The 21,950-nt window shown below is 30.9% G+C and overlaps 1 protein-coding gene and 1 long non-coding RNA gene across 2 annotated transcripts in view; both read right to left on the bottom strand.

The window, feature by feature from the left end:
* LOC107170287 (glycine receptor subunit alpha-2-like) overlaps positions 1 to 21,950 on the bottom strand; it is a 244,227-nt gene that overhangs the window by 169,828 nt on the left and 52,449 nt on the right. The gene's annotated exons all lie outside the window — the stretch shown is intronic.
* On the bottom strand, positions 10,896 to 19,360 carry LOC149056570 (uncharacterized). The gene is made up of 3 exons (XR_016190868.1): positions 19,072 to 19,360; positions 18,920 to 18,991; positions 10,896 to 11,194 (listed from the first exon to the last, which is right to left on the bottom strand). It is a non-coding gene; the product is annotated as an uncharacterized LOC149056570 (long non-coding RNA).

Here is a 21,950-nt window from a genome sequence, read left to right as displayed (position 1 = left end):
TATATATAAATATATATATAATATAAAAGGGGAGTTTGGCGATGGCGTGTTGTGTCCCCAGAAAAATGAACGCACCGGAGCCATGCAGTTTCCGGTCGGGTTGTCAAAACGTAGGAAAAACGTCTAAGAGACTTTCGCGCCGCGCGTCACTCTCTCTCTCTCACACACACACCCTGCCTATACGCCGGTTTAAACTTTTATTTCTGTGAGAATCGCCTAACGTTCTCCCTATAATGTAATGGCACACTGCGTTGGGTGAAAAAATTGTGTTTTTTTTTTTTTGTAAACTTACCTTTTATCCGGACTAAACGTTTTAACGCTGTGGTTTTCCCGCATCGCGGTTTTCTCATTCCGTTCCATTTTGTTAGATCGTCCCACGACAAAACACCATTATGATATTACATAACCATTTAATTATGTTTTAATTTTTTGAACCTCTAAAATATGACGGTCATCGAAATAATTATAATAATGACTTGGGTTTAATGGTAAATTAACGTAATATAGAACATCAAAGCTAATATAAATTACGTCTTCTTAAGAGGAAGAAAAATTTAATCATGGTTATATTATATTGTATAACTTTTGTTGATAATGTTTAAATTTGATTTAAACTTTAAACACGGTTTTTTAAAAACGTTTTCGTTACTCATTACTAATTACCGAAAAAGTTAAGGAAAAACAAATTATGTTTAGTACAATTTTTATTCTTTGTGTTTACACGGCTATTTTTTTTTATTGTTATTTGTGAGTTTGATATTTTTAATATAGAAACTAGATTTAACGTCTCGCAAAAAAAAAAAACGTTCACAAATTTAATTTTATTAAACATAACACGGAACCTTCAAAAGGTCATAATGCAACGTGGTACACATTTTTTGGAACACCAAAATATTTAAACTCTTGGGCCTTGGCACAAGGCTACCTTAACTCATAAAACAGTTTTGAGAAAATAAAATTTTAAAATCTTGTCTGCTCCTAAATGGTTACTTTTAAAGCTTAACTTTCAATACTTTGCAATTATCCATGTTATACCTGAATCATAATATTTGTATATCAATCTACTTAGTTAAATACAAATTAGACACAGGAAATTGAGATTATGGCAGTTTAGACAGAAGGATCAGAAAAACAAAGCTGTCACGTTTAGTTTTGTGTCAGTTTTCTATTTCAAGACAAATATTTTATACGCGTCCCAAAGCGAAATGAGGCAGTCTTGATTCTCCTTATATTTTAATTTAATGCCACTAAGCAAATATAGCAGTTATGATTTTTCATGCTAACCAATAAAACAAACGTACAATTATGCAATAAGATAACAAATCAAAATATGGCGGTATTATTTTTCTTTGACTGCAAAAATGAATAAAATCAATACAGACACAAATATATTATACGAATACGTTAACTGTGTTACGGTTTGTGGCAGTATAGCATAATTTTGCAGAGAAAAATAATAGCTATCAAAACTTAAAACACCGTAATTTTGAGTTGTGGCTATCTTATACCAAGGGAGCGAAATATCAATATTTAGGTCAGATTATAAAGCTCTAACTGCGCTCCTGTATAGAACTATCATCAAGAGACGTGTAATAATTTTAAAAAATAATATTGTCTTGTAAACAATAATATAATATGCTGACCCGTAACTGTGACATGGCTGTAACTGAGACGATCGAAATTTGCATAATATTTCGTAATTTTATTATTAATATAAAAAAATAATACTTTGCAGATCGCATCATACTAAGACGTATACTATGATAATATATCTAGTTCAAGTATGATCATATTATCTTACGGTTGATATTATATGATATTTACGACGAATCAGTCCACAAAACGGTCGTTTAAAATACGCGGAACAGGATGAACCGAATAAAAGCCAATATTCTTTGGTAGGTACAATAATAAAAACGGCACTTGGTAAATTTTAAGTAACCAAAAATATATTCGTAATGGACTTACAAAATGTTTGTACTCGTTCAATTATTTTTATAAATTCAAGTGATTCCGGTAAAAATTATATACCGTGAAGTGACATATATAATTATCATAATGAAAAATAACCTAGTTAAAATTGGTAAAATTTACTGTACAGTTCTAAATAAGTGCCCTGGTGCAAACACTATGTGCCAACATTTTCACAATTAAATATAACAACTTATTTTTCATACTCCATGACCGGGCCAAATACAAGTAATAAACTGCCAAAATATAAAAAAATAATCTTCAAACCGAAATTAAATTGTTGGCGAACGCGATAATATATATTTCTTTACTGAACCATCTATACCTATTATACAGTAAACAGCACGATTCATCAAACATACTCACCCCTCCCCCTCCCCTCACCCACATTTCTTCTTTTTAAATATCATAAGTACCATATTATAATTATTAGATTTTTATGCAATTTAAAGTGTGTTCTCATGCGGTACAAACTTCTCTTTTCAAAGAGACCCACGTTTTTTTATTCTAAATTGTAAATTGTTGAGTCGTTTTTTTTTTTTTTTTTGTGAATGTTGATGTTTATAACTTAACGTATTATGGATAAAATTGTTCATTATGATAGTAATTTTAAAAATATAAGTGCTTTGTTATTTGAAAATTTTAGTAATAATAATATAATATTAGCATTTTATATTTGTAAAAATTGTCTCAATATAATAGGTAGGTAGTATACTAGAATGAATATCCAATGTAATAAAATATACATATACCATTATAAAGGATAAAATTACATTTAGTATAAAACATTTTATAACATACAAACTTCTATTTAAAAATTTCATTTTAACACTAAAATATTTTGAAAATATCTATGCCTAGTAACTAAAAGTGGTTATTATTTGAAAAAAATAGGTTATGTTGTAACAGAATACTCAAATGATATTAAAAATATGTATTTGGATAAATACATTATTAAAGAATAAAAGAAGTGTGGTCATGCTTGGTAATTCACTTATAAAACTGTATAATAAATATTATATGATGTGTCCTATTTATTAATATTATATCCTATGTCCTATGATATTGTACGAGAATATGAATATATAAATATTGTTTTAAAGAGTAGAACCGTTGATGGCATTACATTAAACGTATCTGGTTTGAAGGATACGTGTTGAAACCTTTTCGTAGGATTTAATGTCATGGAAAATTGCTTTGCCAAAATTATTTTTATAAAATTTATAAAATCTAATTAGCTGTATATTGCAGCGTAGAAAGGATCGGAACCATTTTTATAAAGTGGTAAATACTATTTGAACCATATCCAGCTTTTATGAAGTTTCTCAAGATCCTAAAAAGTAAAAACTACATACATTTAAGTAATTACTTTTCGTCATAAGCAATAAAGTCGTCACCGCTTTGTGTTTGACCGAGTTTTTCGAATTAGTTACACCTATTAGGTTTTCAACTTAAATATTCTAATACATGCTGTATGTTATACAGGTGAATACGAGAGTAAAATATATTATTGTGATGTTGAAAAATATGATTTTTTTCACTAGAGAAGGTACCTATAGCAAGAAAATTGGTTTGATTTATAGAATCGCATAGTATCGGTCATATAGACAAAGATGGAACACAAACGTGTAGTAAACGGATTTCACGAATAAAAACTATCTTAATATTTAAAAAGGAGGACCTTTTATCCATACGAGTAGTATAAAGTATAAAGTATATTCAATTCCGACTAAATATTGTAGACGTCTAGCTGCATCGTGTTTCGGCCTATATTAATGCATTATGAGTAGGTACCTACACTGCGGATGTGCAGGTATGTGAAATAATGTGCTCTAAATATAACTAAAAATGTCTAAATAGTATCTGCTATAAATCGAGCTGGACCAGGCTTAAATCATTATATTCATTAGTCAGTCATGATTGTGCTCATAATAATAGATTGCACAACATAATATTGTGTGTATATGTTTCACGCGTAGGAAAATTGTTGTTATGGTTGAAACGTCGAAGACTACAATAATATAATAGTGATAATAAAATAAACTTTGAGTATACCTACGAATTATTAAGAATTATACGTATTATACATTTCGAAACAAAACCATTTAGGTGTGATAAAATATTCAACGTGGACGGCACACGAAAAATTGACGTTTTATATCGACGGGGCATTTCTGGGCTGTTTTGTGGTTTTTTCGCACAACATTAAAGAATGATCTCATGCAACGCCGGTGATCGGAATCGAAAACCTATTTAGCGTTTAGCGAATGCGTATAGTTTAACGAAGGGTTGGTCGCACTATTACATACGGTAGCTTTAAAACTACTCAATTATTTATAAGTCAGCAATGCGAATCGTTATTTTAATGAAAAATAGATTCCCACGAGTGTCTTTTCGGTGGCTTTAAATGTCTCGACCATCGTGCGACATACCAGATATTGTGGGTTTCGGGGGACGATAAACTTATCGTGGTGTGTTTAATAAACGATATGTTTAAAACTAAACGAAATAGATGTGTCGGTAATGGTGCTATTAGAAATCGTATCGCGTTCAACAAACTCAAAATAGGTTTTCGATGTCAATGGAAAAAAAAACACCCTTTAAACACACCCCAACCGTGTATGATGTGTTTCATTAAAAGCGAAGAAAAACCAAATCTTCGTAGACAATGAATATAGAGTTTCGACGTCGATTCATCGGTACCTAATAATAATAACGATGATCCTCATTGGGTTAGATGCCATGGCGTCGAGGGAATTGGGCGATGACGTGTATACAGTATGCAATAAGAATACATATTATACGGAATCGTGTTGTGTAATATATGGCTAATGGTCTCCGATGAATATTTGACAGGCGAATGGAAAAAAGAAGTTTGCGGATTCCGAAGCTCGCGACTGATCAGTGAAATCGAGATGATCAAGGCTATCATAGCCGTTACCGTAACTGAAAAAATTGCAGTCTATACCTATAGTCAACACTATTACACCAATAGTATATATTGTAGCTACTCGAACAACAATATTTCGCTGTCAAAAAAAAAACGAACAATATTTTTCCGATCAAATTATATTTGATAAAAAAAAAAACAAAAAATAAAGCCTGTCGACTGGTGACTTGATGGACAGATTACTGTCCAAAGATTATGTTCTATATATATGTTTGTGAGTTCGATATTTTTATTATGAAATATAGTAATAGTACAGGCTATGGCCAGAGAGAAAAAATGTTTTTTAAATTGAAACTTAATGGGTTGGAGGGGGAGGGGGCGGAAACTAACGTTTCGAGAACGGTTTTCGGTTGGTATACTACTCGGTATGTTATATAAATTCAGTTGAGACAAGCATGACGTTAAGTTTAATTGGATGGGACTACTTGCCAAGTTCACATCTAGAGCATCCACGAATTCTTTGAGGTAACATTTTCCAAAGCACCTAATTTCGATGCACGGAGTTGTCCCCTAAATTGCTCAGCGTGCCGCAGTGTGATTATTCTTTTATGGTGGGACTTCCTTAAGTTATGTAGTTTTTGAAGATTAGTCCTGATACACTTGATGTACTTTAATTTTCTACGTGGAGAAAAATCAGAGCAGTTTAGTTAGCTGCTATGTTCTAGAAGTGATCGGATAACGTTTAAATGATCACTAATTAAACGACATTATTTTTGATTCCATTGTCTTACATTTTTAGATTCTGAACGAAGTGATGAATGTATTGATTTTACAATGATGTGTGTGTTTTTTTTTTTTGTGTCTGTGTACAGCATAACTAATCGAAATAATGCTTCAATTTCAAACTTTGGGGGTGGTTTCCGATGTAAAAGTAAATATCCTTGGTGCATTATAGAGGTCAAAAGTAAACATTTACCAACAGTTTTCTAAAAAATCGAGAAAAACAAAAAAAAAAATGACTGAAAAACGAGAATTTTTACACAAAACCAGTTTTCGACCAAATCGATTTTTTTATGTGGTTGTAATTCAAAAACTAATCACTGTAAATACTTGAAATTTTCACTAAATGTTTATGTTAGTGTTATATATATACAGTTTAATTCAAAATAAAATTTGACTTTTTTTGAGATATTTATAGACCACTGAAATTTTTTTTTATGAGAATTTTTTTTTTGAAGTGTCGGTAAAAAATTTTTAGATGACCAAAAAAACTTGAAAATTTAATACAAGGATCCTTATGAGTTTTTCTTATGTAGCTAAAAAAAATTAAAAATTGTTAGTCACAATTATTTTTTATAAGCGTTTACAGTTCAAATTTTTACGAAATCTGTCGACAACACGAAAATTTGCAAGTAATTTTAAAGTTTAAAAATCATAAAATTTTTTGTGTTTATAACTAAGGATTAAAAATACAACACTAAGTTTTCTATTAGTTTTCCTTCAAGTAGCTATAGAGAAAACTCGAAGCATCATTATAAGAAAAATTTTAAGTGCGTTTGAATTTTAAATTTTTACGAAATAGCGTAACGATAACGATTTATTCTCGACCTAACCTCAAACGATTTTAAACATTTGTTATTATTCAAAAAGTATAAGTCGTAGATACTTGAAAATTTTACCAGTTATTTAGATTGGCATTTTCTTTACACGATTTAATTTTCAAAATATTTTGACTTTTTTGAGATATTTATAGACGACTGAAATTTTCAATTTTTCTGAAAATTTTTTTTTGAAGTTTCGATAAAATTTTTTCGGCCCTATCAAAATACTTGAAAATTTAATACAAAGTTCCTCATAAATTATTCATATAGTGATTAAAAAACTAAGAATACATAGGTGCAATTTTTTATTATTAGCATTTGAAGTTCAAATATTGACAAAAATTCGTCAAAACCATGAATATTTGCAAATTATTGTGAAGTTGAAAAATCATTAAAAAAATTGTGTTCATAACTAAGGATTAAAAATACAACACTAAGTTTTCCATAAGTTTTTCTTCAAGTAGCTATAGAGAAAACTCGAAGCGTCATTATAATATAGGAAAAATGTTTTGAGTGTTTGAGTTATACATTTTTATGAAATCAGGTATATGTATATCTATGATAATATAAGGTATTATGAATTATGATAACTATGCATGCAATGTTTTTGGAAAAATTGATTAACCATGCGTTATGCAAAATGCGTCCTAATTGAAAAATAAAATATTTGTTTCAAAATAGAATATATTAAGACAATATTTAAATATAATATATCCTAGACTGACAAATCATCTCCGTTCAGAATCGTTTTTCGTATACAATGATACCTATCATTGCATTCAAATCTAACCTACCCTAGTCAGAGGTTCACCCCACCACCTAATGTACAGCAGAGCGACATCCACTTACCCGTTTTTTTTTTTTTTAATTTTTTTTATCAATTAAAATTTTATAATGCAAACATTTAAATTTGTTTGCTAATAACTGAGTTTGAGATTTTTACAAAAATGTCAACCCTTACCAGGTAATTCAATATTTTCAATACCTACTTTTCTACCAGATTTAGGTCTACTCTTAATCTTTATTACATAACACCTGAACTTAATTTTATTCCTAGTTCGTAATTTCTATAATCAGCCTTAATAAATTTAAAATGTTCTCATATTTGCCTTTAGCTAGGTGTTGGATAATATAACGTCGATTTGGAAGTAGTTTCATAAAATATCGAATGAAAACCTATTTTCACGGTTTCACATACACTGTCGATCATAATTTGTCCACAAGCATTCACTGGAAACGATAGCAAAAAATATGGTCCGAAAATTATATTGAACATCACTTCAAATAAATCACATAATTATTCAAGTATACTCTCACTGTATGTATTCGAATTTCGTTCTAACCACATAATTATATTTTATCATATTATACTTACGCTAAGTATTTAACCGACTATTTTCATGAGTAGGTACACGACATTAAGATATGGTTGGTTAATGAATGTTCGAAGAATATGACGTATTTGAATGATAATTAAGCACCATTACACGTCATATACGGCGTTTTAATATTATCAAATAAGTGATATGATCATAAGTTGTGGATAAGTAGCAGGTCAATTAGATAGAATGCTAATTATCAACATTTTTTATGCTTGCGACATTTAACGACGGACTGATCGATTTTCATTATAATAAATTACAGAAAGAGACTTAGCAGTGCGGAAAAGAAGAGAATGACACGAGAATCGAGAGAAAATTTCCAAAGGAATTTTAAATACCTAGTTGAGAGACGAGAATCTAATTCATAATTTATTAAACTATTTGCAACAATAAGCTATTGTAATTATTACTTAAACTATAAGCCACATAACGATAAATTTGATACATATTTTGAATAATTATGCGTACGTATACGGACTTTTTGTATGTAAAAACGCCGATCAGATTTATAATCCTGACCGAACGAGAGCAGCGATCTCACGTCGGATGAAATGCAAAAAAAAAAAGTATTCATCACATAATATGTGAGTGTGTGTGTGTGTGTGTGTGTGTGTGTGTGTGTAACTTATATTGTTTTATACTCTATTAGGTCGTCGTATTATGTGATCGTCGAGCGGCTGCTGCAGAGACAATGGCGCGATAATCTCAAATTCTGAAACTATATTAATTATATGATCGATGACGAGTAAGTTCCGGCCTATAAACATAGTAAAAGAGGTGCCCGCAGATAGGGGACATTTCTAATAAACAAAAAATCATCGTGCACATAACTTGTGATTCATAACTTTATTTCATAAGATTTCGGTGTTCATAAAAGCCCGCATTAGTGAATTACCTACTACACAAAGCAAAAATAATATTTTTGATCATCTCAATTCTACCAAAATAACACAATGTCACAATGTTGATGCGAGTACGACAATTACCGGGAAACCCAAACAAATATAAAAAATTTAGGTATACACTATATTATACTCATCCACTAACACACCGTGTGTAGATTGTGTAGTGTATTTTGGACTAAATGTCAGACGTTTATCATTTCTATAATACTATTTGATTCATATTTTATGCAATATTATTAAAAATACCTCTCGTTTAAAATTGTATTATAATTTGTAGTATTATATATTTTTTCGTATTGCATTTGGAGTCATGTTTATTACGTAGATGGATAGCCAAATACATAATAATGTGAATATCCGACTATTCATGTGAATACATAAAATGCATTTAATTTTGCACCCACTGAGCTGATTTTCTGCGGGCGCCCCTGCGATACTTACATAACGTGATATGGTATTGGTATGTATGGTTGGTATGTATATTATCATGATTAAGAGGACGCGATACCCCGCATGTGTTGTCTCCGTCTTACAAATGCGTAACATGGTACATTTTTCGCTCAGCAGAACACGTGTAGCTCCGTTAACTTAAAAATAGAATGAACTGACCTCTTATAAAATTTAAAGGCAAGATTATTATCTAGACAACCTAATATGCTTTTTATTTTATATCAAATTTAAAGCGAGTTATGAGTATTTTACAATTGTGAATTTTTTGTGCATCTTAAAATACTCATAACTTCCTTTAAAATTTAAATATATTAAAAAGCATATGAGGTTGACTAGATAACAATCATACCTTTAAATTTTATAAGAGGTCAATTCACACTAATTTTTAAGCAAACGGAGCTACACGTGTTGTGCTGAACGTAAAATTTACTATATAATGCACTTGTAAGACAGAGACAACACATGCGGGTATCGCGTCCTCTTAATCATGATAATATATCGTTTTCTTCGGCGACCAGCAGACTGTGCCACGGCCGTTCGTTTGCAATATTTTTTTAGCTTTTATAGCCCATTGAGGGCCTTTGCTGCTTCCACTGCTTCCTAACCTAACCATTGATTCTGCCCATCAGAACTTACTTGCATATGCCATTATCTCTCTATAAGTGCCCAGTCCATTCGAGTCTCTTGCTTCTGATGAATTTATTTTTATGTTTGGTTTTTAGAATAACTGGTATATTTCCCCGTTTGTTCTTATTCGATAATCTCCATTTTCGTGGATAGGACCATAGATTCGGCGGAGTAATTTTCTTTCGAAGATTAGCAGTTTCTCTTCGTCTCCTTTCGTCACCGACCACGTTTCGCAGTCATACGCAAGGACTGAGCGTAGGTAACTCAAGTATAGGTAAAGTTGATCTTTGATCTTTTAGATAGGAGTTTAGATTTAAATAATTTCACTAATGCAAAAAAATCAATATTAATAACAATTTATTGTTATTATATGATATGATGACGTGCCGGAAGTGATAGCGTCACTGTCAGTCTCGTACGGTGATTGTAATAATTAGCCTTTCTGTCGCTAATACGATCTAATCGGAACTTAGTTATCATACGTCCTAGACCGTGCAACATGCGTTTACTGTGGTTAAGAAAAAAAAACGATTTTACATCAGTTCATTAGTTAGTTAGTGATTTTTTTTTTTTGACATATAAACGTTGAATAATAAACCAAAAACTTATTTATGAGCATTTAAAATTTAGATCAGCGGAGTAATCTTTTCAAAGGCGTTATTAGGACGAGGGATGTCTGCCTATAGATGCACCTCTCGTTTTATATTTAATTGGTTATACTAAGAGCAGAGAAATTATTAGCACAATATTTGTAATTTTAATAGTTTACAATGTAAAAAAACTTTTTTTTTCGCAAAAATAATTTAAAAAACGCTTACATCAACCGATAAAGCAACTGTATTTCATTAAATAAAAACACCTTAACGTTATACTTGCATATGAATATTACCGTCAATGTCGGAAATAAGCCATTATCAGTAATGACTAGTCAATATTAGCAATGGCTAATTAGTTAAGGCAATACTGACAATGGCTAGACAATATATAAAATGCCTACAATCGATAGTTAATTTGGGTAATATATTATTTTTTATTTTTATTTATATAATTTAAATCAACATAACCATGATTATTATTATTATCTAAATATATTTTATTTATTTTCACAAGATAAACTACTATGGCATTTTGAATTACATAATTTTTTAGCTGCTCGACAAGCACATCGATTATTTTGGCATTTTGTTTTACAATGACACCTTTCATATCCCTGAGTCCCAGCAATACTGTTATGCCCGGCAGCCTCTCGGAGAGTAATTTCCTTTTCTTTTGCTGAATTTGTAGTCTCCTTCAAATCGAGAAAGTTTTCGTCACATGGTACGATTTCTGTTCTCGTGTATCTGTGCTTTAAGAAACCATTTTCTGTACCTAATATTGTATAAATAAAAAATTAATTTTAGATTCTGAGCGGAGCGATGAATGTATTGATTTTACCATGATGTGTTTTTTTTTCATCATTATTAGTTTTTTTTAAATTAATATCGATAAAAATATATTTGTTAGGCAGAAAAGATACATTTTTAAGATATATTTTTGAAGGGGTTACAACACCACCTAGCTATACTTACGTCACTATTTCTACCGAAGCAACTAATTATTTAGGTTGTATCACTCGTATATAATTCACGACCAACTTCTGTCTACTTCCTGTATATTATATATTTCAAACTTATCATCTAACAGATTTGAATACCTAATGGACATTTAATGATAATTCAACTTTTAAAATATTTACATAAATTATCCTTATAAGCTTGTGGTTTCTGGTAGCACAAAAACAAAAACAAAATTAAAAATTTTTCTTTTTGGATTTAAGTAATTGAAAATAAAAATCTTATAATGATAGCCACACATAGCTATTCAATTTTTAAAACACACCACGTGTTCATTTCAGGGTTTGAAACCACGTAAAATCAGTTTCTTATTATCACAAAATCTTTTAGCAGAAAAAAAAACATGACAGGTCAGTGGAACACTCAGCACCATGACACCCTATATTATATACACGGGTCTTATTTCATATTAGCAGCGAGCATAATATAACGTCAAATATATATTATTTTTGTAGTTCTGTAACAGAACTTCTGTTAACACTTAGATGCGGAAATGACTAATTTGTGCGAACGGATTCGTGTTTCACGCGCCCCGTCAAAGAAAGTGTCTGTTCTCAGTGTTCTCACTTTCTTAACGACCATTTCAAATATATTCAGCATATAATCACTTCATTAATACAGCCGCGGATTCCGATTTGTCGCTTCGTTCACCATTTGCGCACCGTTTTATTCGTCCATCCCGTCTCGTCTCGCGTTACTAATTTTATTATTTCCATTCGTTTCCATAGCACATTTTCCGACGACGACGGGTGGAGGCCATTTTATTCGACGACGAGCCTTTTACCTTCGCTGCAGCGGACGACCATCCGTCAAAATGTAATGTTCCGCACATTCGAACGCGATTTTGCGTTCGACCCAAAATCCCGTTTTGATTATAAGGCCAACTACCTATATGTCCGAATCTTCTGATTTGACTATGCAATCTGGTGTCCGAAGAGCACAGGTGTCAGAAAAATATTATGTAACTTCCTGCACATTGTTTTGGCCAAAACAATGTTTAAATATATTTTTTATGTTGTATATACAATATATTGCTCAAAACAAAATCCATTAAATTTTTCAGGTCTTTGCAGACGTATCACAGACATATAATATTTTGTTCCAGCCGCATAGCCGCCAGTCACAGGCATATCAATGGTACAACTTAGATCCTCAAATTGTAGAAAAAGCCTTTCGCCGTGAGTACAATAGATTCAAATAAATCTAACAAGGCCATGTCGAAAAAAATTAATTTCTCAATACATTTGGGAGTAAGTTGAACGTCCAACTTCCCTACTCTGTCTACTTGTCTGCATAGTATAGTATTTATTATATTCACATGCTCCGTTGCTATATCTTAATATTGTCTTGTATAATAATTCGTCTCAACATATTTTCAGTTTACTTTAGTTATTACGAATAATAATAATCATAAATAACATGCTCTATACACGGTGGTTCTTTTAACGGCCGTGAACACTATTATTAAAAGCATCAAATCATCTTTTGAAAACGTTTTTCCAGAAAAACCACCCAATACGAAAACTTTTCATTTATCCCCGTTATTACCATTATTATTATAGGTTTATAGGTTTACCCCGAAAATTTTTCATCACATTTAGCGATGTAAAAATGTATCGGCTGACAGATTTACAGTTACAAATCGAACCTCAGACGAACTATTCGCAGACGGTGAATTTCCTCGCTAAGCAATATTCCGAAGAAATGCGTTTTCCACAACAGCTCTCGTCATAACGATAATATTACGTCACGTTTTTAATAGTAACAAGAGGTATTTCTCGCAGTGGTCTTCTTGTTTTGTCACTGATGTGTACATAATAGAGTTTCGCCTCGTTTAGCGAGTTGGACAAGCGTCTATATAGTTTCTTGTTTTGTTGATGACAAATTTTCCCCTCTTTCTCGTATTTTGTTTTTCTCTCGTCGGTCGTCGCGTACCACCACGACACCACTGCAGCTGCAGTATATATAGGTTTAAAGCGGACCTATTATATTTGTACACTGAGACTGAGCAGTACTGCGTCAAGTTTGATTCGTATTATATTATTATTATTTAACGTTCTCTGTGTTTTATAATTTATTTCGCTGCGTGCTTCGTTAGCCGTTTTCTGCGGCGCGTTTAATAAAGTTTGGTAATGAGGTTACTTGTTTATAGTGGCTTTGTTTACATTTGATTCGCGCATAACGTACAATATTATTATGATTTGTGACATGATAAGTAACCTAAACAGCTGCAAAAACCAGTGATGAACACGTACGGTGTGCACTGAATATTAAGAAAATATTTTGTATTTCCGCCGTACCACATCATGTATATCGGTGGCTCTCAAATCACTCAAATGACAAATTCCCAATTCGAAATTTTTTTATTAAATCCATATTCGTTTATTCGCATAGTATAATCAACGGACATTGATCGATAGTAATATATTATATTATACTTATTCCGTTATTATGTACATTATTTAAAAATTAAAAACATTAGTTGTTATTCGATTAACATTTTTGAATGTTTCTTCAAAATATTTGAAGTTATTAATATTTGAAAATAAACTAACATTTTGATAGAGGTAGTACACTATTTTACACCGGTAGACTCCACTCATCTAAAGTTCAAAAACATAAAAGTACTTATGACTTATTAACTGCCTACCTTCACTTCTGTAATTAGTTTATATAGGTACAACAAAATGATCCGAAAAATATTATGTTATATACAATTATTACGAAAAGCGTTAATGGTTTTCTAAACGACCAGTGTTCTACGTTAAAAAAATTATTCGGTTTATTTATATATAAGTATATCGGCCACAAGTGAACATACATATTATAATGTCGTTTCACATTAGGAAAAAAATCCAATAATTTTCATTTGCCCTAAACCGATAGAATTATTATTATTATTTTTATTATTTTAAATTGTGTTAGGTACACTTTGAAAATAATAAAACAGATTTCCAATCGAATTTCCAAGGTCCCGCATATATATTTTTCTAGTCACACGATATTACGAAAAATAATAAAATTTTATATGACTTCGCTATACATATAATGCTTAGACGTGGGCGTGCACATATATATACAGGGTGATTCACCAAGTATGCTCACTGCCACTTGTTCCATTAATATTGAATTAATTTAAACTTAACTTTTGAGAGTTTATATAAGTAGGTACACTGAATGAAAATATTTTCGAATCTTCTAAAAACAAACAGGTGTCCTGTGCTGGTGTAAACACCTTTTTTTTAAAATGATTAATGCCCTTTTATTACTGCTAATTAGTAAATGAATAATGTTTTTTAAAATCTTAATTAGTGATATACATCTAAATCGATATCCAAAGAAGTAGTATACCTACTTTAAAAACAAATATTAATAGTAATAGTCGATGATAACATCCATTATAGGTGTTAGTCTGGCTCACCACTTTTAGGACTATGATGAGTTGAAAATAGTATTAATCATCATTAGTTTACTAAAATACTCAGAAATATCTAATATAAACGTACATTTTAGATGCATTATTACAAATTTTCAAAAAGAATATATTTAAAATTCAGAAACAGTAGAAAAGTTTGGTTATCATTTTTAAAAAAAAGTCTGTAATACTACCACACAACACTCTTGAAATTAATAAAATCTAATAATTTGATATCGTGACATTTTCGTGTTGTAAAAAATTTCAAAACTAAAAGATAAAAAAAAAACATTATTAAAGGATATACGACGGTTGGTGATCATGCGTGATGAATAACCCTGTAAATATAATATAATGTTATATCATCAGAAATTTCTGATTATAACGTGATTTTGCTCTACGATGTCACACCATCTAAAATTCCATGGTAGAAACAATAATTAGGATCGAATTTCGATTACGGCGATCCTATTTCCCACCGATTTAATTAATAGTTTACGGTGTTCACGACAAACAGGATAGATCCTGTTAATTGATAACCGCAAAACCATATCCATTCACCAATTGCTTCAATGACGGTTAAATAACTTGCGAATAATGATAATTTATCTTTTAACGGACGATTTCAATTATTTAGACATGCGTATAATAAAATAGAAATGATATCCACAGAGAAATTTCCGAAAAACAATAGGAATGCATTTTTCTAAAATATTCATATTAAATGTAACATTTTACGTACGAGTTCTATACAGACTATTATAATATATGCAGCATTGTAATTGAATGCTTCATTCATTGATAGGTATTATACACAACAACGGTGTCTGTTGCAGTCTATTACAATGCGTGTAAGTAGTTATATGTTTTAAAATTCATAAAATATGTTTATTTATCGAAAATGTACTTGTTATTAGGCTGGAACCTAAATTAAAATGATTACATTTCAAAAGATCATTCAACAGTTGCGACGTTATTATCATTCGACAGACGCGCCGCAATGGACGTTTTGATTAATCTAATGTCGGACAGAGAACGAAAACCCTGAACGTTATTATTTTCGTCAAACTGTAAGTCACAATAATACAGTAAACCTATAATGTTATATATAATAGTTCCCGCCTAATAATATATCTTGATGTTCTATCATATCGCGTTATATTTATATATATATATATTATAATAAATGGTTATATTTTTATATTAAAACGCGTTCATATTAAAGGAAGCGTTGTTAAATGTTTGCGATATTAAAGATATGGCGCGTCGTGTATGTATAACAGTATCTATGTACAATACTTTTTTTCGGTTTTTATTTTCTTTCAAGGTTTACAAGACACGCGGGCCACGCAGCATTACTGCGAGAATATTCCCGACTTTTGATATCGTTGCTCACATACTAAATGATATTATTCCTCATTATAGCTGAAGTTTCGTTATAATATGAATGTCTTTAAAAATATGAATTATGTTTACTGTCTAAATGAGAAATTTAAAAAAAAAACCACAATATCCTTTAATACACAAAAACGCTCGGCTGACATCCCGACGTGTCTGAACCTATAAATATTAGTTTTCAAGTGTACTGCGTAATTATAATAAGCCGACAACAGAGAGCGACGAGTGCGTAATATTTAGTGTGCACTATTTAGGTACCAAACGTCTAAATAATGAAATTAATTTTAAAATATTAAATTAGGAAAACGATGTTCCGATAAAATGTATAATTTCCATATACACCATATTACTGATAAAATCCCGAGAATATGTTATGTACTAAATGCAAATACATATTAACATTTTGAAGCCAATAATATTATAAATCATTTATTAAAGTGTGTTTTTTATAATATGGATAGTGTGATCATACTGATGATATTCTCTATACTATTATACGGCGTAACCTATATAAAATATAGTCACAATAGATATAATATTTTTCTTTTTCATATACGATATACGTATTTATATTAGAGTTAACAACACTGACAATCTAAGACTGATAAAACCAGGGCCGATCAAACGCTCTCGAAACTCGCTGCTTTTATTTTATTTTTCAAAAACCGTATAGCTATTAGTTAAGCCTGCGGTGATTTTCAAAGATGAGCTCATAAAAAATTTGAAAAATATTTTAATTAACTCCATAGCTACTATACATTGAAATTGAATAGCTTACATTTTACATACTCACCTACGTATTTTAGCTCTCAACTCATAACTATTTGGACACATACGTTTATAAGTTATAGTTGTGAAAAATACACAATATTATAATAATTATTAATATTTTGTTCCATTAAATGTATTCACGTATTTCATAACATAAAACATCTCTATAGATTTCTAGTAATTTAAATTTGTTTGATAATTTTATTAAATAACATGTTTTTGAGAAACTTAATAAACAAATTGAGTAAAAAAGTTGATAAAAATGTGTGTTTATTAGGTTAAGTTTTAGGCTTAAATATTTTTATTTTCTTGCCCATAAGGGTAAGATGCAGTAATAAAACTGATCGATATAAACTTTATTTTTATAAATATTATTTAGCAACGTCTCTGTTGTAAAAGTTCAGACTTTATGCGACGTTATTCGTATATGCATGAGAAAGTCAGAAGTCTTGTATTACAACTATGTTTATTATGTGTATAGGCACGTAGCATTTCAGTGTTCGTATTTTTTTGATAGTTAAAAAATAAACAGTTAAGTTTTTTATGGTCAACTAATAACCATTTTAATTATTTGAATTCCATTCGAAATTATTGTTATCATTATTTTCATTAATATATTTCGTTTCGGGTAAAAAATGCGAAAAATGTTTTGTTTTCGTTAAAAATTCGTCCGATCCATGTATGATGTAATAAAATTCACTATATTGTAATACACGTATAATTATTATTGTTGATGTATAACAATCGCGTAGTAAAACCGGAGAATAACCCACGAGGGATACAAGGCCGTCCGCAGAGTTGGCCGGGGAGGGCAACGCCCCCCCCCCCCGGCTAATTAAGATATAACCTAATTTTTATTTTTTTATTTGGTTGAGAAACACTGGTATACATTATTGGCGCGCATGTAAACAAAAAAATTCAAAATTAGAATATTTCAAGAGCTCGTCGCCGAAACTACGACATTATCACAATATATTTCATAGTTATAAATTCATCGGGAAAATAATATATAATATTGTTTTTTCCTCGTTCCTACTGAAAAACAAACCCAGGGGAAATTATAAAAAAAAAAAAAAACCGTACACACCTTCGAATAATGACGTGGCGCTCGCGTTTACCAGTGTATATATATTATGATGATAAATTATCATTATATATTATTATCACTGATAATACACCGCAGAGGGAGCACCTGCCTATCGCGCACATTAATAACGGTTTTGACGGATAACAATAATTGAGTTAAGTGCAGCCGGTTCCTTCCGGTTCGAGTCCCCGAAACGTTGAGAGCACTTCACATTCTAACACTGCTGTACGCCTACAGACTCGAATAGTATAATGCGATCGCCTGCATTTATTGACCACTGCAACTGCACTTTTAAATATTATAGTTACTAGCTGGACACGTATACACTTCGTAACCCGTCATATAATCCTACCTCTTATACGTCTCAAACTGTGTGCTAAATTCGTTTCCTGTGATTAAGCTAGCAGTATACTAATTGTATACATATAAATATATAATAGTTTATCGTTCAGGGGCGTAATTTCAGTTTTTTTTTTGGGTGTGCCATTTTAAAATTTCACCAGGCCATATAAAAAAAGAGCGGATCTACAAGGGGATCCGCCCACAATGTCCCGACTAAAATTAATTTACCTGAAAATTTTCACAGCTGCATATATATGTAGATTATCCAGATTTTATTTTTTTCAATAAAACATGAATAGTAAATACATATTATTTAAGAACTAAAAAATGATAAATAATTGATTACTAGTAGTAGATGATGAGTTATTTAATTTCTAAATAAATTAAATAGTAAGAGAACACATTTTTAAAGTTTAAACATAACCAAACACTATAAATGTATAAATATATTAAAATTATTAACTTACATCTTCTGTCATAATGATTGATTTTATGCCAACTACATTATTTTCATTATATGGTTCAATATTATCAGGTTTCTTTAAAAATAAGAAAATTTATGTTGGATTAATAATTAAATACATCAATTAGAGACTATTTAAAATAGGTAGGTACTTACAATATTTTTCACAAGATTATTTTCAACTTTTTTAAACATTTCTATGATATTTTTACAAGAAGAACCAGCTGCTACTAACATTTTTTATTTTTTTCTCGTTGTCGAAAAGCACCGCCTTTTCTTTTTTGCTCATTTTAATATATTATTTCAATGGAGAAATTAATGTAAAATATTAATAACGAGAGACCGACGTCTGCAAAAAAAAATAAGCTAGCGCTGTGTTATCACTTATCAGTTATTAGTTATTACCTCTATAAACTACCTCCATAGATACCAGCCCTAACATCATGTTGGTGTGGTAAACGTTTACATATTTTTCGGAGGTTCAGACTTCAGATCATAGGTAAAAGAGACACCAATCAACATACAGACTGATCAAGTTTCGATTTTATATAAATTGTTCTGTGCACGGTTTAAGATATAACTTAAACCGTGGTTCTGTGGTCCTACCACGTCTGTTAACCGTAGCTTATCAAATACACAATTGATAAAATTGATAACAAAAACACAATATTTGTTCATTGACATTTGACAGTAAAATACCATGATTGTTAATATGAAAATACAATTTCATTTTAATTTAATAAATGGAACATTATTTCAGCAGGCCAATTGAGAATATTTTAAATGTAAGGGGTGCCACCGCACACCCTGACCCCCCCCCCCCCCCCCCAAATGATGCCCCCGTTATCGTTATGCGATTTTATTCGTTTTATCGAGAAAAATCTGAAGATTCAAAAATATTCAATCGAATGATATTTAGGCGTATCACTTTTTAACTCATCTTACATTTTGCCCACACGGGTCCAATATACCTCTGTACCGAATTTCGTCACAACCGGTTCAGCCGGAATGCACACAAGACAGACAGGCAGAAATCCATTTTTATAAATATACTCGTATCTTATATATAAATCTTCGCTAATAGTCGCGGGCGGTGCGCGGTCGCCATAATATTATTATAATATATTATGGTTTTGAGAAAAATTCACAAACCAAAAATATGTCGAACACGATAAGTCATCTTATCTCTAGAAAAGCGACGGTTCGGCTCTATTCCTGCGGTGCCTATACGGCTGCACTCGGCTGTACAAAGCTATAAATTAGGGCTATTGCGAAACGGAGGATTTACGACGGTCGAGCGCCGCATTTCACGAGCGTTCTGTATAATGATGCATTTCCACGGAATAAAATTCGTCTCGCGGGATGTATTTCGATATACACACAGTATTATGGGTGTATAGCGTGTGAGTTGCGGTGTTTGAATTTTAAGCCCGCCGCACCCGGCAAAGTCGAAACCGATGACCGGGAGATATGTTTTTTGATGAGAAAAAACGAACGTCGCCGGAGATACGAGTAAAAGTTTATAATATTTCATTCCGGCCCGATGTTGTCGGCATGTGCTCGCGAGGGTATAAAATTCTCGTTTAAACGCGCGTATAAATGAAAAGAGTAATATTTTTCTGCAAAACGACAGCGCACATTTCGATTATCGTATATGTCGTACAAGTGTCGCGAATCGTATAATACATAGGAAATCGGAAAATTGCCACGTTTCACTGAATAACACTTAACAATAAGCGATCGGATTTAACGAACAATTTAATTCTATTCATATTATGGATCATTCGTTTTTGCTGCATTGCACCACCTACCTATCTTTAAAGACGACTATTTTTATAGTGACTATGTACATATTTGCGTCTGACTTTCTCGCACGGATGTCTCAGCAAAACGGTAAACGGATCGTTATCTCTCCATCCCTAGAAAATTTCACCACCGCTGTTTTTTTGACGATACCTATGTGATTACGCCAACGACTCCCAAAAACTAATATGTCAGCTTTTAAGTGTCTAAGTTACATAATAATATTATTGAGATAAATCTGACTAAGATGAAATCCTAAATTATTTAAAAAGCATATAAGTTACTTAACAAAAAATAATCACTAATGTGAGTGGTGTGTGTGACTATGATATATATATTTTACATTATTTTATCTTTTTTCAATTTCATATAATATACAATATCTATCTGTGCAATGTCTTATTAATTTAATATATTAAATATATAAATTTTATTATGACATATTTATGTTTTGTTTTTGCATTTTATCAACTTCCAATATATACTTATTTATATATTTAATTTTTATTTTATTGAAAATAAGCTCACGTAGTAAAACGCATAACAAACCTACCGAGTTATTCAAATATAGTGTAAATTCTAACTTCAAACAATCATAAAAAAATTATTGTAGAATTACAAGCTCATCTTTTTCAAACCTATTTAATTTTAATTAAATCTGTTTTATAGTCCATATCTGTAATATTGATGTATATACCATATAGTAACTGTTTTTTCTCTTCGACTCGTCTTTGGAAACGCTAAAAATAACTTAATACGGAATTCTGGAAGAAACATGATAAATTAAAGCTAATTTTCACAAAATAATCGTATACTAAAATATAACACGATTATATACTATTACCAATAGATTTATTGCAAATTATATGGTTGTCTGGGTTATTTAATTATTACCATTAACTTCTGCGGTCGCGGTATCACACTATTGTGCTAAATAACAATATTATATTTTAATCGCGCAGAAATTCTGTCGATTGTAGACATTTTTATTTTAAATTTAATATTTATCACGCTGAATATTTGTCTAGCATTCAAATGTCTTCGCTGAATTATTGCCAGCGCCTAATTGACGGTACATCGAAATATCCGTCTTGCATATTGGCTTGGCTCTGAAATATTGTGATGACTTTGATAAATATTTCATAATATTATTATCAGCGCGCGATAAATTATTAACGTTATAATAAACTCTCCGTATTTTTATTATAATATATAAATTTGGACGCTCATTT

This window comes from Diuraphis noxia, unplaced genomic scaffold (genome assembly GCF_037042655.1).
Source record: "Diuraphis noxia isolate RWA-SAM2 unplaced genomic scaffold, SU_Dnox_SAM2 contig0003, whole genome shotgun sequence".
Classification (NCBI taxonomy): Eukaryota; Metazoa; Arthropoda; class Insecta; order Hemiptera; family Aphididae; genus Diuraphis; species Diuraphis noxia.
This window is presented reverse-complemented; position numbering and strand designations above follow the sequence as displayed.